The following is an 18,874-nucleotide window of genomic DNA, read 5'->3' as shown; positions in this document are numbered from 1 at the left end:
ATTTATTTATTTTTAAATGAAAATTAAATGAATATCTATGACAATACACTTTAAGTAGATTTTTTGTTGTTTTAAACATTAAACTGCATTTTTATAAGCTTGTAGTTCCTCATTATATAACACAGGACAGCCCAACTTTTCATACTAAGCGGGCCACAAGAGTACTTTGACATGGAACCTGTGGGCCAATACACTGCCTTGTCATGCACACATGGGGAGGGGGAAATGGGACCAAAATTTGACAACCCCACAGCCCTCATGCTGCCTTCCCAAAGCTAGCTAAGCAAGGCACTGAACTTTGGGAAGGAGGTGTGAGGCTCTGGCAGGGTCCTAGAGCCCGCCCACCTCCTTCCCTAAGCTGGGCTTTGGGAAGGAGGAGGGAGGACTCTAGAACCCTGTCAGAATCTTATGCCTTCTTTCCAAAGCCCAGTGCCTCACTTACCTGGTTTTGGGAAGGCAGTGTGAGGGCTGCAGGGGTTTCAAATGTTGCTGAGAGCTGCCAAAAAAAGGCCTTGAAGGCTGCATGCTGCCTTCGGGTCATGCATTAGACCACACTGAACTATGTTAGTTTAAGCAGCTTGTAAATGAGTAGTTTTACATATATTTTTATTGTCCCCCACACTGAGATCTTAGGATTAATGATATTATAACAGTCAAATTATTTTCTTATGGTATGATAACCATTTCAATACTTTTTGCCCATATCTATGATGAGGAGTTAGCCTGTGTGACTTCTAAGAAAGCCATATATAGATGGTAAAAATGTAAAGGGACCCCTGACCATTAGGTCCAGTTTTGGCTGACTCTGGGGTTGCGGTGCTCATCCCGCTTTATTGGCTGAGGACGCCGGTGTACAGTTTCCAGGTCATGTGGCCAGCATGACTAAGCTGCTTCTGGTGAACCAGAGCAGCACACGGAAACACCGTTTACCTTCCCACCGGAGCGATACCTATTTATCTACTTGCACTTTGATGTGCTTTCAAACTGCTAGGTTGGCAGGAGCAGGGACCGAGCAACAGGAGATCACCTCATCGCAGGGATTCGAACCGCCAACCTTCTGATCGGCAAGTCCTAGGTTCTGTGGTTTAACCCACAGCGCCACCTGCATCCCTATATAGATGGTAACTAAACAAAATTCTGTCTTTCAAATATTTTAGAATCATAGGAAACTACTGTAGAAACCAGGACAGAATATTTATATATCTAATTCAGTTCTGTCAACTCCAGGGGGTCATCAAACTTTTTTGGACATACAAGCACATTTGCCACCTGCCCTGGAAGGAAATCCTGTTCTTTTATCCTGAATACAAACTGGAATCTGGAGAAACCACAAAATATGCTGTAATGAAGCACACTCCACAACCTATTCCATTAGCTACAACAGACTGCTTCTTTTAAGCCCACTTTCAGTAGGGGAAGGAACCTTGCAGGTGCCATCAAAAGGGCACACATGTGCTTGAGAGTGCCACATTGGCAACCCCTGATCTAATCTGGCTGGCTGCATCTTTCTAGGATCTGGGGCAGAGGTCTTTCACACAACCAGCTCCCTTGACTCTTTCAACTGCAGATGTCAGGGACTGAATTGGGGGCCTTCTTCATGCAAAATATATGCTCCAGCATGAAGTGAAAGTCCCTCTCACTTTGAGACTCCACTTAGAACATCTGCCAGTCAAAATGTATGAGTATTTGTGATAATGCTAATTTCTGTGATATCCAATAAAAAGTGCAAGAAACTATGGGTTGTGTCCAACTAAGTTAGAGAAGACCCATTGACATGAATGGACTGAAGTTAGTAATGTCCATTATTTTCAATTGGTCTGCTCCATGTAGGAATAACATTGGAAGCAACCTGAATTTGGCAGCTCCCATCTTCACATTGCCTCCAACTTTCTTCTGAGGAAACTACACATGTGAAGGAAGTAAAAAAGGAGTGCTATATTTATGGATGTGTCCACCACAAATGTAATGGTTAGCTTTGCAGCTTCAGGCTGAGACCAGAGTAGTAAAACAAATGCTGCCTCACACATTTAATGACTTGTATCAGCAGCTTAGAGTTTCTATAGCCCCCCTGAGCAAAACAGCATGAAACAGTGGAGGCACTAAAGTAAGGAGACAAATAGTAATGATAACACAGATGCTTTGGGTTGATGGGTGACACCTGGCTTGAGAGCAGTACATGTGAAAAGGATCTAGGAGTCTTGGTTGACCACAAACTTGACATGAGCCAACAGTGTGATGCGGCAGCTAAAAAAGCCAATGCAATTCTCGGCTGCATCAATAGGAGTATAGCATCTAGATCAAGGGAAGTAATAGTGCCACTGTATTCTGCTCTGGTCAGACCTCACCTGGAGTACTGTGTCCAGTTCTGGGCACCACAGTTCAAGAAGGACACTGACAAACTGGAACGTGTCCAGAGGAGGGCAACCAAAATGGTCAAAGGCCTGGAAATGATGCCTTATGAGGAACGGCTAAGGGAGCTGGGCAGGTTTAGCCCAGAGAAGAGGAGGTTAAGGGGTGATATGATAGCCATGTTCAAATATATAAAAGGATGTCACATAGAGGAGGGAGAAAGGTTGTTTTCTGCTGCTCCAGAGAAGCAGACACGGAGCAATGGATCCAAACTACAAGAAAGAAGATTCCACCTAAACATTAGGAAGAACTTCCTGACAGTAAGAGCTGTTGGACAGTGGAATTTGCTGCCAAGGAGTGTGGTGGAGTCTCCTTCTTTGGAGGTCTTTAAGCAGAGGCTTGACAACCATATGTCAGGAGTGCTCTGATGGTGTTTCCTGCTTGGCAGGGGGTTGGACTCGATGGCCCTTGTGGTCTCTTCCAACTCTATGATTCTATGATTCCATGATCTACATCCTTCTGCTTGTATCCATGGCCTTTAGCAAAACTTGATCTATCAATAGCCTCACTCCTCCTTCCTAAAAAGCAGATATGAAAAGAAAGTAATGTATAATAAAGAAAAGCACTTTTCGGCATATATAAAGGGCTTTTCCATCCCACTGACAACCTGTTCCTGTCCAGGATTAAAGAATAGGATTTCCTCCTAGGGCAGATGGCAAGGACTGAACTGAGCCCCACTATCGTCCTTTCAGGATCAGCTCAGAACAAGATTAAAATCCTCCCCAGAGGAAGCCCCTGTCACTAGGCCTACCATTTATGTCTGGAATAGGGGTGGCCTTCCAGATGTTGTGGGAGTCTATCTATCATTAGTCTCAGACATCATTGCCATTGAGATGGGGGCTGTAGTCCATCAATATCAGCTGGACCACAGGTTCCCCATCTCTGAGCTACAGGTTTCAAGGGAGTCAGCAGACCCTGAACAATCACCCAAAGAAATGTTGTGCTTGTGTATTCAATGGACCCAGCCAACCATAAATTGTCTCAGATGCTAGCTCAAACCTTGCCAAGATCACACTCAGAAGTGGAGGCAGCAGCATGGGTTGAGTGAAAGCCCAGAACCAAAGGCATAGTGCCTGTCTTGAAGCATCCTTAAGCCACACTCAAGAGGGAAAAGCCCATCCTTAAACCATGCTCAGGAAGGAAAAGCTTGTCCCAACATTTGCTTGGACCAGGATCTTGCTGACACCTCAGAAAGCAGTGGGGCAGCTATCAAGCTGCTTATTTGTTACCTAGCCAGTGTTGATTTCTCACCATATCCTGTTCTATTATCAGCGTCTCATAAACTGGACAGCTCCCCTGCTATGTTGAACACTTCAGCCCCTGGACAGCTCTCTAGAAAAATGAGTAGCTGAGCCACATTTAAGTGGTAGTGCAAACATGACGCCACATCCTTTCTCAACATTCTAAGAACAAAATCCAAAAGGGTGTTGGCTTTTTAGAATTAAAATGATTCCCCCCCCCCCCCAGTGTTAGCCATTTACCACTGCTAAACTTGATTCCTACACTCTCCACTTAGCAATACTTACTTGGAAGTGTTGCAGTCACAGCTTTGAGAAAATTCCTAGCCAACAAATTCTGTTTACCTTACCATTTCCTGAGCAGCATTGCACTGACAAATCATTATCGGATCCCTAAAATATTTGAAATGAACATTTATGTGAAATACAGAGCTATCATGAAGATGATACGTTCTTGTAAGCAAATACCTTAAAAAGACCACCATGGGTCAACTTCTTGGTCAAGATTTTAAAAGATGCAAAAAAGTAGTGAGCAAGCTTTTTGAGTTCTTCATAATAATTCTTCAGACTAGATTTTTTTAAAAAAAAAAAAAAAGGAGAAGGAATGGAGAAAAAGTTGGGCATAATGAAAAAGCCCTGAAGAGGAGCCATGTTGGATCAGATCCTAGAACTGTTTAGACCAGCAACTTTTTCTCCACAGTGGCTGATCAGATGCATAAAGGAAGCTGACAAGCAGGATATGAGGGCAATAGTCATTTAGGAATCCTCTGCAATTTGTATTTAGAGGCATGCTGTTCTTGATCCTGGAGGATTGTAACATTCTTAAAATTGAATGCAGGGGAAGTTATGAAGAGTTAATTATACTAGTATGTAAAGTGCAAACCAGGTTTTAGGTTTCATCAAGGACTGCTGGGGTAAAGAAACCTCAATGACTGCTTCCCTGGATTTTGGAAATATAAAAAATCAGAGGTTAAGTGGAACACACAAGTCCCTTGTGAGGAAGAGAGCAGAAGTAATGAGAAATGTATTTACCTTTACATTAGCAAAGCTGTAGCTTAAGTTTAGATAGTGCAGTAGGTAAAGAGTCAAGAGAAGTCACATTGGGTAGCATTACCTAGTAGCTGAAGGGCATATCATCCCTAAAAGCTAAATCTCATCATTAGGTGACAAATGGAATGAAGAAGAAAGGGCACAGAGTGATGCCACAAATTTAACAACCAGTAAAAGTATTAGAATCACAATAAGAATACAATTGCATGCCAAGACCCTGGGACCCACAGTTCCCTAGTGGATAATAAACACAAAGACATGAGTATTTGGGTTTATGGGTACAAATAGACCACAACTTTATTGGTTACAGATGTGAGTGATGTGGCTTAGGCACTGAAGCCAGGCTATATTTCAACTCCCGCTCATCTGCAGAGTTTCCATCTAAGGGTAAACCACCAATAGGGGGAGCCCTGTGACTTGCATCAAATAGGGGCACCCCAAGGGGTCCCCCTTGGAGTCATGGCATGACCCTCGCCTACGTCTGGGCATTGGACAGAATCCACACACCCCGGATCCCTTTAACAGGATATCCTTAATGAGGAGGGGCAGGCGGAGGCTACAACCTCCCCTCCATCCAAACAAAGGCTTAGCCAATGCCTAACCTCACAAAGTTGTGATGATTGCCACAAGGTAGGCGAAAACCAAATGGCTGGTGCCAATTTGCCAAATGGGAAAATTCCTATCCAGCCCCAACAATATGGCAACAAAATTTGTCCATAGCAAGGTCGTGTCATTGCAAAGCATAAAAAAGAGGGTGGATGGGTAGGGAGATCCAGCAAAGGACACAAGAGGAGGTCTCCCTGGCCATGCAGCAGTTTAAATTTCCCAACACCTCCTGCCGGTGCTGATTGGTTGGTGGGGTCACCCCTTGGCACGGCTCTGCCCAGCGCAAAAAACATGGCTCCGACAGCAACAAGGAGAATGTCAAGTTCTGCCCCCCCCCCACTGGATCACTGCAGGGGCCCCTATGCCTGGCTGCAACGTTGCCACCAGAAACGCTGAGCGGACTTCCGTATACAAAACATGCAAGGGGATTACAATCATATGCTTATAGTGGATCGCTAAGAACACATTTGGAAGCTGTTTCAGTTTTATGCTCCTTATACATATTCTTGGTTTATTTATTTCAATCTAAGATTCTAGAGTGCAGGTGTTATTCAGTGTTTCCTCAGATACAGTACTATCATTCTTCACTAAAACCTATTGCTACCCCTCCCAATTTGGTATCATCTGCAAATTTGATGAACATCCCCTCAATTCCTTCATCCAAGTCATTTGTAAAGATGTTGAACAACAATTGGCCCAGGACAAAACCCTGAGGCACTGGTCACATTTGTCTAGGGTGATGAGGAATCATTAGTGAGAACTCTTTGGGTTGGGTCAGTCAAGCTGCTACAAATCCACCTAACAGTTGCCTCATCCAGCCTACATTTTTCCAGCTTCTCCACAAGAATATCATGGAGAATTTTGTCAAAAGCCTTACTGAAAACAACTTACTGAAAACAACTTACTGAAACTCCCTGGGGTTTCAGACTGGGATCTCTCCTAGCCCTACCTGTATTGAACTTGTAAAACAGAGATGCTAGCACTGAGCCAGAGTTCTTCCTCGAAGTCAACACCCATACATCAACATCCAGAAGTTATCGCCATGCATATTGATTAGCTACTCCATTCAAATGTCAACACTGTGCAATACTGGGGCCAGGGGGCAGAGAGAGATGGATGTGATTATTGGGTTGGGGTAGTAGACATGAACCTCAGTTACAAGAGAAGGAGAAAAATGAAATATGAAGTTCTTTCTCTGCCTGGCCTTAGAAAACTCCTCCAGAAATGCCAATCTTGTTGAGTTCAGCTGATTTTACCTTCATTTTTTACAGCTCTGAATTTCAGCATTATGAATGTGCATTTATTGCACCAAGGACAACACATTTCAGCTTACAAAACACAGACCAGGGGTAGTCTTTCTGGAACAGTTGTAGAGACAGACTTTTATGTGTGAGTGAAGCTTCAGTAAGTTATGCTTCAGCAGAGCTAAGTGAAAGAAATAAGGGTTTTTGTGTGTGGCAAAGCTACACAGAGAAGAGACTTGGGGAAAGAAAAGCATGAGTTGGTCTCTGAGTTTGGAAAATAAGATTATTCAATGAATGGTGGATCAGATAAAATACAGTTATATATGCAAACTCTCAAGTATGCAATGATTGCCTTTCCCTTTAACACTTGGTTTAAAAGTAGATCAAGATTTTGGAAAAAGCCATGAAGCCTTTGAAACAACTTTTCCTTACATGTGTAGTTAGTAAAAGCCATGAAGATGCAGAACACATAGGTAGAGTTGAAAAGTTTTACACATTTTCCTGAATCCAGCATCTCATCACATTTTGATATTTGTTCTGGAGCTTTTAAGTTCTCCTATGGACAGTTTATACAAATGAATCCCCTGAAATTTTATTTATTGATTGCTGTACTTTCATTCCCGAACTTTCATTCCCAAAGGACCAGCACTACCACCAAAGTTGCTATTTTAAAGTGAGTTAAAAGTTATGAAATATCCAGCAATTTCTTTTTAAAAAAATCACCCAAGAACAGCAGCATTATAGCAAAAAATGAAATAACAAAGATCCTGCAGGAGACAGTATCACCACCCGAAAACCAGGTTGCCTATGTTTACCAGTCAATGTCCTTCTAAAATGTAATAAAATTTAATCTCAGCTAAAGGGACAGTTTCTTTACACATTACGAAGTCTACTACTTGGTGCTTCGCTGTGACAACAGATGTCTGTTACAGATGGAAATTTACAGGAACTTTTCATGTCTTGCCTCCATCACTCTATGAATGCCACCCACCCACAGCTGCTTGGAATGTAGACAGAGGCATGGAAACTCGACACCATGCATGTGCAGTAAAGACAAATTTGGGCACACACATGGGAGGAGGACGTTTACAATATGTGTTTCAATGGTATTGGTTGATTTTGTGTGTTAGGCAACATGCCAGTTTTCTCTCATCTGCAGACTCCATGAGACTATAATCCCATGCAATCACAGTCCAACCTACTTATGATTTTGTTTCATTTTAAAGCTGTATCTCCTGCCATTACACTCCTCTCTTTGCACCAAAGTAAATACTCAAGAACTACAATTAGGGGTTGAGTCCAGCATGTAGCCACACCCCATCTATTTCTGAAAATACCTCCAGAAGCAACAGGTGATCATAGAGTACTTTAGACACCACCACAGATCCACTTTCGAAAATAATGGTCAGGAGTAGCCTAAGAGTGAAACTATTTCCCCTTGAGGTCTGATTTAGAAAGGGATTGTTTCAAGAGAGTTTCCCTGGTTATCTTAATAAGGCCATGACTAATCGAAAGCTGGAAAATGCAACTTCCTTACACAAAAAGCAAAGATAAAATTGTAAAATCCAAAGTACGGCAATACTTTTATTATGTCAAACAAAATGTCACAAAAGAGTGGCCAAGAATTCAAAAGCTGGCTCATTATTTTGTGACATTTTGGTTAGCCTAATAAAGTTATTGCTCTACTATGGATTTAAAAAAATTCCTTATATAGGTCATTTCAGGCTTTGGGGACAGGATTATGAGCTTGAAGAACAAGATACCTTCTTTCTTTCTTTCTTTCTTTCTTTCTTTCTTTCTTTCTTTCTTTCTTTCTTGTTTGAACGTATTAGATTTGCAACTCATGGACGAAGAGCTTATTGGGTACCATTGATTAATCCTATCTCATCTTTCTTTCCTACAGAATAAGAGTGACCTACCTTTGCTGTTGTAAGGGTGCATAAGATATAAGGCCCAGAACTTACTACTTATGTGGAACTTTTGTGTGTATGCCAGAGCTCTGCCCAAAGCTTTGTATGAACTGTGCTATAAATAACAAGTAGCAACCTTTCTTGCATACACAATGTGTGTGTTACAGGCAAGCACAAGCAGAAACTGTGCTTTAAAAAATGTTGCCTGTGGCATCAACTTCATGGTGAGGATATGGTCTGAAGGAACATGAGGCTACCACCTTGCTGTAGCCATGCAGGTTTGGGTCTGGTCAGTGCCTGGATGGCTGACTGCCTGCAAACCCCATAAATACTACCTTGGATTCCATGATAGCAGAAAGGTGAGATACAGGTGTAAGAAAAATAAAATCACCATTGAGGTCAATGGGGCTTACTCCCAGGTAAGTGGCTCTATGATTATAGCCTGATGACAACATCCATTTTAGTGGGTGATCATGATATTTCTGTGCCTGAGTTTTACTCTCCACACCCAGTAAACCCATCCTCACAAACACAGCCTTTTAAAATAGTTTCTATTAACTTGGTACACCATCGTCTTGATTTCTTAGATGATCATTTGTGATTACCACATGAAAGACAAACAGTTCAAATAACTCTATGAAAGGGGGGAAGGGAGCCTTGGTTTCCTGTGTTTCAACAGATGTCGTACTTAATTGGTTGCAAAATAAACCAGAGCTACATTCAGCCAGTTTCCCTTGTTTCAACTGCGCAGACACTTTCAAACATGTGCACTCACCTCCTGTTTCTCTGTAAACGGGGGTGTGGTGCAAGAATCAAACTTCCCAAAAGGTGCAAATCGACACACATGCTGCATATATCCCTTTTATGTATTACTGATTAAACAGAAGGCAAAGTTTCAGCTTATGATACAGCGAGAATTATAACAAAACAGGTCTAAAGTATGGCAACATTATGTTGGGATTAATTGAATATGGAACAGTATTTTAATATCAAACAGCACTTTTAATGTACTCCAAGTTTTACCCTTGCAGATTTCAGTCACTTCACTACCTCACCCACCCCTCAACGTTTTTCCATGTTTCAGGATATTCAGATAAAAATAATAATTCCAGTATCATTCAAGTTTGATCACCCACAAACTCTGTGTTGCCTTCCCAGCAGAAGCCAGAGTGGATGGCTCCTGACAAACAAAGGCAAGTGGCCAGCATGACACAAATATGTGTACAGTTAAGGGAGGCCAGAGGGAATATTGATGAGGTGCTACATTTTGTGTATTGCCAAGTCCAGTCTTCAAAAGTAAAGTAATGGCCTCTGATCTTCATGGTGAAAGGCAGATATTAAGGCAAAATGTACAACCTATTCTCCCCATAAGAAACAGAAGCATTGTTATTCTAAGATAATAATAGTAATAATAATAATAATAATAATAATAATAATAATAATAATAATAATAATAATAATTGTTCAAAGAACTTCACTATAAGGTGAATAATGTTGCAGATAGAAGACTGAGACCAAATTTTTCACTAAAGACATTTATCAAATTCATGGTAAGATCCAAACCTGGGACTTTTCAGTTGAAGCTGAGTATTTTAGCTGCTTTGCGGTACCAGTTCTCCAAATAAAATGTGCTTCAAATACAGGCAAGGTCAAATGTGTTTCAGTCACCTGTGACAACTAAACTGAGCAATATTTGTTCTTTTAGTTTAAAAATGGAACCATGGTCCCAAGAGTGAGAGAAAAGAGCTTTAATCCCTAGCAAAAATTCAAATTCCCCAACTGCATGATAGAATAATCTGTTCCTGGAGATAGAATTTTAAAAAACCAAAAACACAATACTTTGGGAGGGGTGCATACTTTCTTTATGCTTAGGCCCAGGTTCTCTAACACAGAGGGATTTTTAACAAATCTGACTTTCGGCAGATGACCTCTCTTGTTTGTTCATATGTGTTTTCCAAAATATAAAAGTGAAATAGAGTCCCAAGGGCACTGTACTTGAAAGGTTATGAGAGTTAGAGATTTTAACCATGCCTGCCAAATCAGCAGATGGCTTGTGATTATAATTATATGCATCAATAAAACGAATAATCTTACAAAATTTGAATTTCTACTAAAGTAAGGGATTTAATAAGCAGATGCAACAGAATGCGTTTTCTTTAACCCTTTTTGCTGAGAGCGATGGTTCACATACAGAGCAGCTAAAGCTCCGCTCAAACAAGTTGACCACAAACTTAAACATTATGTACTTTTCCTCTTTAGCAAGGGTGATCTTTTACTGAATATGTATTTTGATCGTACTCAGTCAATAATTCATCTAGTCTACTTTATGATGTTTGCTTCTTATCATAGTGGAAATGTCATTTGTACAAAAGCCATGATTAGCTGGACAAAATCTGGTAAAAATGGCATATTCGAATGATCACTTGATTGTTGCTCTGGAATTTCATCCAGCAAAATTTGTATAGCTTCTAGTAGTTTGTCGTCTGTATTGGATGGTCATTTTTGTCTGTTTTTGGAAACAGGATATTATTACTACCATTTATTTATGAAAAATTAATTGCTAAACCATTCCCTTTTGACATATTTCACATATTTATTTCATGTTCTGATAGAGAAATATGTATGTTTTCTGGAATTATTTTGATGTTAATATGAAACGTAGATGGGTAACAAGAACCTAGCATTCATACTTTTATTAAATTCTGGATGCTCAGACTTGTAGTGTTTAGTGATACATCTTATAGGTATCATATAAGAAGCTGCAATTCTATCCACACATTCTCTAGGAAAGCCTCATTTAAACTCAGTGGGTCTTACTTCTAAGGAAATGTGTTTAGGATCTGGTTGCAAGAGACAAATGCAAAAGACCACATTATGTTTAAATTGCTTGGCTATTTTTACAAGCACAAAATACATAATTTGGAAAAAGGGCAATTTTGTTTGCAAATGGATTTATATCTTCATACTATAATTAAGGGACAAGAAAATGTCACTGAAGTACAATTTTGTTCAGCACTCTGAAAACATAGTCTCCTTTAAATGTTAGATTGTATTTGGACATTGTAAATATCTGTTTGGGTCTATAAATGCACTTTTTGAGAATGCAAACTATTTCATTTAATATCACATATCTGATGCTGGCAGAGCAAATAATTTTTTGATCGCTTTTAAAGTGGCTTGTGGGGGTTGGAGGACCCCGAGAATCAACAGAGCTAGTACTCTGTATCATGTCAATTGATCTGATAGTCCATAACAGTGCCTTTGGAGCTGGTACTATTTTGTCCTGCCATTCCAGCTGCTTTATAGGTATCCCGATAACAGTAGGTAGAGATGGGGTATCTGTTCTATATAGGTGATTGCTCTATGGTGATACATTTCCTGTTGCATCATGAAAAAAGTAGGAAATAAAGTTTTAACTGCAGTAAACTTTCAAAGACAAAACTTTTTTGGGTCATCAATGGCACTATGGGGAACTTTCACATGGTCTCAAATGAAAGTATATTTTAGAAATACGTCCATGATTGGAAAAGCTTAGTTGTATTTTTTTCAATTTGTTGGCCTACAAGAGCAAAACCAAGAGCTAATGAAAAGATGACAAAAAGTTAACTTTGAAAACAAGCTTTTGCCATAGCTAAAGATCTTGCTTTTTAGCCGTTTCAAAAGTTCGTTGTCCAAAAGTAACTTAGAGCATAGAAATATGGGTAGCTGCTCTATACACGTTCAAGTAATTTCCCCACTTTCTCAGCCTGGTCTAGTGTGACAAGCTCCAGCTCTCCAGGGTCTGAGGCAAAGGTCTTCCCCATCACCATCTCCCTGGACATGACAAGATGTATTTTATTTTCATTTTGGCTGAGAGTTGTAAGGTTATATTTTACAACCACAAAATATTTTTTTATTAAAGTTCTTCAAGTTCAGTGCAGTTGATAAGACCCTTAAAACCCGGCACTACTTTTTGGGTTTTTAATGCAATCAGCAAATGCTGTTTACAAACATGGAGGGACAGGATTGTCTGTATTTGAAGCCACTCTTCATTTACACAATCAGATGCCAACCCGGAGATTTAGATTGCAACTTGCTGACCTTATGATTTGCTACATTGCATGTCACTAAACTACACTAGTGTGCCAGCCTGTTGGTAATTGTCATGAAAAAGATTGTTTTGGATAAAATTATGAAGCGCTTGTCAGCTTCAGGCTTCTGAAATTAAAATAGCGAAAATCTCAGTGTTGGTGGGGGGGGGGGAAATGACCCAAGAAAGCAAACTCACAGAGTTAGGAAATAAAAATATACACTGATGTGAGCTGGCACTGCTGAGTTGTCTTAGCCATGGTGGGGCATCTTCCTGCCACAGTAGTTTTTGAGCACTATGCCTTGTCCCAGATGAAAAGTGATAAAATGATGGCCGGTCTTAAAACTCATGCAGGAACGGTTTTCTGTTTATCTGTCTTTGGGAAGGGGACATGCTTTTGGGGTGGGAAAGTGATGATCTTATGGAAATCATTAGACTTTTGAAATGTTATCGTAAGAATCTGGTGTGTAAGATTTTTCTAGATGCAGATTGTATGTACAATACTTATGAAAGCATGACAAGAAGTTTAACCAACACATGACCATGAAAAGCAGCTGGGTAACTTACAGGTGCCCAAACTTTACTAATGTAAACACCATTGCTTAAAAGTGCCTACAATGCAAAAGCAATACAGTAAGAACCACTTGATGATTCTATGAAAATTCCTAATGAAAAAAGATTACGTCTATAGGTAAGAACATCACCTTGCAGAGAAAACTGAATTATGCATTAATGTTAATTATGAAAGTTCAAAATAAAACTCTAGCTGATACTTCATGTTCTGTAGTGAATTTAGTATTGCTTACTAGATACTTTTACTTTCTCAAGATAGTTGTTACTAAATAAAATAAACAGTTGTATTCCATGTTTTATGGAATTAAACAAACATATATGTTACTGGGATACACACTTCCAAGAACATATGGTAAAATCATAATTATCAAGTGTTCACACACTTCTCATTCAGCTGTCCAAGCAGAAAAAAATTGAAGGTGTAAAGCACAGTTGCAGATGAACAACCTGGTACTAGCCATATACAGATTGCTAATCGTGCTATTACCACTGTTTACAATTTAACTTTTAAAATGTTCTTTAGAGAATATAAACTTACAGCAACTGGTTTGTAACAAATGTCACACACAAATTACACCTTTTGTGTGTATTCTGTTATCTATGTCAAAATTATTGTTAACTTCACTGCAGTCTGGAGTGCAGTTTTAGGTTACAATGCCCAGTACCTGTAAATAGTTGCAGGTAAGTTTGGCTGAAATGAGTGACCAAGTTAATGCATTACAATTTAGGAAACCTTTGCTGAGTGAGAAAAGTTTGCATAAATAATCTGATTATTCTGACTTAGTTTTATAAATCACATGAGCGATTTTTGTTTTCCAAAATGCTTCTAAATTATGAAAGGAAGATTGTGGGACATGATAATGCAAAAACAACACTCTGTTCTGTATATTTTAACATGTTTATCAAAGGAAAATATATTATCTGATTATCACTGTTATCAACATATTTTAGCAACTTTAGAAGAAAATATGGGATTCACCTGAAATATCTTGTAAGTATAACTTGCCACATAATACCCTCCCTGACACTTGTAACTACATGTGGAGGTAAAAGTAGCAGAAAATATCTAAGGTGCATAAGCAAGACTTCATTGCAACTTCCTGTTGCCATTTTTTTTCAGAATAAAAAAGAGAAGTGTATGAAAGGGATTCTTTGATCTGCTAAACTCCGTCATCACTAATGTACATACACATCACATAAACAGGCAACCACAGTTATTTTCCTCTGTATGTATTTTTTTTTAAGACCAAAACAAAAGCAAAACAGCTACTGGTGTTATGCTTGCAATCAATACATCTTCACATCTTTATTTTCAGCGAAAGCAAGTGGGCAACTGAGAGCAAAATACATCATGATTTAATACTGCGTCTGAACATCCAAAATGATAAAAAGCTTCATTTTGGTGCACATCATTCTAAATGTCATGCCATTTATTCAAGGGAACAAGCAGCTGAGAAGGAGGTTGAAATCTGAAATTAATACACAGTTATTTCTATAGTGTATCTTTAAAAGATTTTGGTCCTCTAAAAAGCTAGAAAAATAGTGGATTCTTGTAAAGTTGGTGATAGTGCTTACTGTATTCAGATCTGTCAAAGAATGCATTTCTTCCCACAGCATCCTCTTAAGTCACAGCAACGTTAAGTTCACTGAGCATTCCATTCTGCTTTACTTTAGAAATTCAAAACTTTTGTAAAGATGACACACAGAGAAAAAGGCACTAATTCCACAGACACCCCCCGCCCCTGTTCGGAAGTGGCACAAAAGCAATCCCTTCATTATGACCTACTTGTCCAAAACGGACTTTCAAGCTATGGTTAGGCTAAGATTTGCTCTCCTTTCCCCCAGGGCATAATTGTCAGACTGACTTACCGTGTGCCTTTTAGCCTTTGTTCTGCCTCTCGCGCTGACATCAGGGAAGCAGTGATGTAGAATAAAGCAGGGGTGGGCTAGGTTAGTCCAGTGTTTGTGTCGTTGTGTGGTGTGCAGGGACACTCTGTGATACTCTAGTGAGCTGCTAAGCTTTTTTTGTAGGCTTTGTGTCATTTACTTAACGACCAATCTCATTAGCTGCCAGGGTACAATGGGCTGATGCATTTTCTATGTACATACTCTACACAGTGACCCTCAAGGTTGCCGAAGGTCTATTTAATCAGTCAGATGCTGAATATATTTGCAGTAAATCACACAAAAAAAAATGAGACCACAGAGGTATCTCATGAGGCTTTAATGTTTCTTGGGAGTTTGTTGAATGAAAAAGGCAGCAGATTTAAATGCAAAAAAATGAGGAAGAATGAGATGGGACACTCTGTAAGGTTTGCACTGGTGACCTTTAATAATTGCAATAACTTTTGGAAACCCTGCATGTTCCTGCACTTTATTGTTATTTCCTCCATCCAGTTCATGCTTCAGTGTAACCACATTATCATCCTAAAATCCCTTTAAGAAACAGCAAAACAACAAGATGAGCAGCTTTTTCACAGGTTGGCAAAGGTGTATTTCCACCCCCACCTCCTGTCTTTCCAGGCAACCTCAGAGTTGGCATCTCTGTATTTCTACCCTCTCTTCAGTTACAAGGCATAAACCCTTTTAACTCCTATGAAAAATGAAAATGCTGAAAAGCCCTCTGAATGACGACAGCTGTCCATAAGTATCAGGGAGAGTTCTATTGTCCAACTTGTCCCTGGATAAAATGAATACTTTACAGCAGAGGCTGTTCAGCTTGGCTAAAGAGTATGGGGAGAAGGGGAGGAGGTCACTGGAGATTTCGCACACTAATTTAATCTGGGAAAAGGACAGGCACTGCATCTCACTTGAACAGACTGGCGGCAATCTGGGCTCTCACAGAACTATCTCCTTTTGCCTGTGCTCTATTTATTCCTTATCTCTGTTTACCAACCGCTAGGTCCCTTTCATTCACACCACGAGGCCGTTCTCCTACTATCAGTCAGCAGCTGACACTGTGGAAGAGCCTCAAAGGCAAAAAAAAGGGATCAAAACTAAACCAAAGCTGTATAAACAATGCAGCAGTAGAAGTAAATGCATAAATCCTAATTCTTAACCCAACCCACAGGGTGCGAACAGAACCTTTATAGTAAATCCAAGAAACCCACCACAGTGAGCTATGGGCTACAGAGGGAACAGGGGAAAGCCAAATATCATTCATGAAATCATCATCTGAGGCAGAAACACTCGCAAATGCACACATTTTGCATGCTCAACCTGGCTTGTATTATAATTGCTTTAGCGACTAAACTTTGTCACTCAGTACATTCGTCAGCAACTAATGATCATCTCATTTGCTTATACTCATATGGTTAAAAAATAAGAATGCTAAATAAAACCAGGCAATTCTTTATGGGAGGACCCCCCCCCCCCAAGTTTGGATAACTTTTCATTCACTGCTGGATTTAAAAAAAAATAGATATAAGGAAAGACAGGAAGATATATGCCAAGTTTTATATCTTTTTTCCTTTTATTTAATTTTATTAAATAGTTGTAATTGTTACTTAAATCAGTAGGTTTCATTAAAATGTCACTAGACTGTAATGTCTAACTCCTGCACAACTTTTTATAGAAGATAGGCGCAGATAAGAAAGAAGTCTCATTTTTTTAACTACAGTGAAAATTAGGGATACACACACACACACATGCGCGCGCGCGCACACACACACACACACACACACACACAGCCTTTGCTAGCATTCTGAGTGAAAGCTGGTGTGAAAGCTGACTTTTAAACTTGTATATTATATTAAGTCTTCATCCTGAATGCTAAAGGAAATTCATCACTTTGAAAAGATAGGGATAACAGCTTATGTGTCTTACTGGCAGAATGAACCTAAGATGTGTTTCAGAGAGCAGCAGCAGACTTTCAAAGTTATATAAAACAAAGTTAACAGACAAGGAAATGGAATATAAGCCTTAAGACACAAACTGCTAAGTTTAGAAAGAAAACTATACTCTTATAACTACAATTAATTCTTAAAAATGAAAATAGTGGTTCACATAATTCAAAACATGTTAGATACATTTTCAGGATTGTTGGAAAAATAGTGACAAAAATATTGCTCATTATCAAAGATGATCTATTATGCCAAATTTCAGTTCTGATTTCCACCTATATGCATTATGAGCAATGAAGTCTTTACTACTTGGATCCTTTTTTCCAAATGAATTAATGAATTAAATTTATCCTTTCACCAGCTGCTAGGCAGCAGATGGAACCATTTCTGAAGCCTTGTTGAATTCAATCCATAAAACTCATTTCCTAGGATTAGCAGTCCAAAGTTTCTTTTAATGTTTATATACCGCTTGGGATTTTAAATTTCACGATGCTAAACTTTCTGCTTAATAATTGTCCCTCTCCCATCAATTTCATAGGAAACAAACTTGAAAGAAACACTGTACTTTCTACCAAAACATAGTAGGTCACATAAGGACAAGATTACATTTCAGGAGCAATCAGGTAAAACAAAGTGGGGGTTTTGTTGTTTACACTGTACTAGTACCATAGAAACCGTTTATCTTACAGTCAACCATTAATTTCAGCTAGAAGCTTTATAGGTCGCAGTTCATTTTAGTTAGCTAATAGAAAAGCATCTTGTAGAACTTTCTTATGCCATATAGCCAAGCTAGGGAACCAAACTCTTGACAGTCCCAAACAAATCCAAGGTGTCACATCGTTTTAAAACTATGGTAAGATAATTTTGTCTACACACTCATAACTTTTGGATAGTTATGAGTGGTTAGTCTGTGCTTTTTCGCTCTTGATTACATAATAGGAGCATTCATAATATGGTTTCAGTAAGTACTTTTGCTAACCAAAGTAAAATTTAAGATTGTTTATGTTACTACAACTTTAAATATAACAAACAATGGAGTGTAGCAGATTTGCTCTATGAAAACCTTTTTAAAAATCATGTTTGAAAAAGGCACCATGGACAGCTCCATGCCTGTTCTTTTCTTACATCTATAACTAGTCTCCTTACCAACCATTCAAAGGCCAAATGATTTTAAATTGTATTTGTACTGAATTCCCCACCACCACCCCAGACTTTTCGCAACACTGAATTATAAAGTGTTGCAAAGTTTTAGTCCTTTGGCAATAACCAGAACAGGGGGAATCATCAGCACTATACTGAAATTGTAAAGCTAGATCTGTTTGAAAGGCCTTCAAATAGTTCTTTAGTAAATAAGAACTTTTTTTAAAATCCCTGCTTGGCTGTTCTGTACACAAATGATTCCCACTAATTTGGCACAAGAAATCTATATTAACCTAATAATACAGTAAGCCAAGAAGGCCACATAGTAATAATGATCATTCAGTAATTGAATATTTAGGAGGAGGAGGAGGAGGAGAGAGAAAAAGATTGGTAATCTTAGCTTGCAGGCATGAAATTACTACAAAACAGAACTGATATTGTGTATGGAGGGGGACCATAACAAGATCAGAAAGTAGAAGGCAGAGTCTAAATTTAGAAAGTTTCCATTCTAAACACGATCTATTCCTTAAAAATCTCTTCAGCAGGAAGGCAATTCAAATATCATAATAAAGGTATTCACACACAAAAAGCTGTAAACGTATTCAATAACTTTCCAAAGCATACAGAGGAAACAAAGATGTGAAATCATGAGTGTACATATAGCTTGGTTTGTTAACAAAGAACTAGTTTCAAATGTGTATTTCCATCTTAATAACTATAAGTTTAGTCCTTTATAGTACAGGATTAGTGAAAGGGTCCTGTGCCCTAATTATCTATTAGATGAAAAATCTAC

At 39.1% G+C, this 18,874-nt stretch overlaps 1 protein-coding gene across 10 annotated transcripts in view; it reads right to left on the bottom strand.

The window, feature by feature from the left end:
• The window catches only part of ST18 (ST18 C2H2C-type zinc finger transcription factor), a 187,858-nt gene that overhangs the window by 103,177 nt on the left and 65,807 nt on the right, over nucleotides 1-18,874 (bottom strand). Inside the window, exon 1 of one of the 10 annotated variants that reach the window (XM_081917511.1) lies at nucleotides 14,969-15,081. The exons of 8 other annotated variants lie outside the window; for them this stretch is intronic. The gene's annotated coding sequence lies outside the window, so the exon portion shown is untranslated. Of the gene's footprint in view, nucleotides 1-14,968; nucleotides 15,082-18,874 lie in introns of those variants that run through there. One more of the 10 variants, XM_081917517.1, reaches the window with a different exon arrangement.

Source organism: Podarcis melisellensis, assembly GCF_964234715.1.
Source record: "Podarcis melisellensis genome assembly, chromosome: 7".
In the NCBI taxonomy this organism is placed as follows: Eukaryota; Metazoa; Chordata; class Lepidosauria; order Squamata; family Lacertidae; genus Podarcis; species Podarcis melisellensis.
This window is presented reverse-complemented; position numbering and strand designations above follow the sequence as displayed.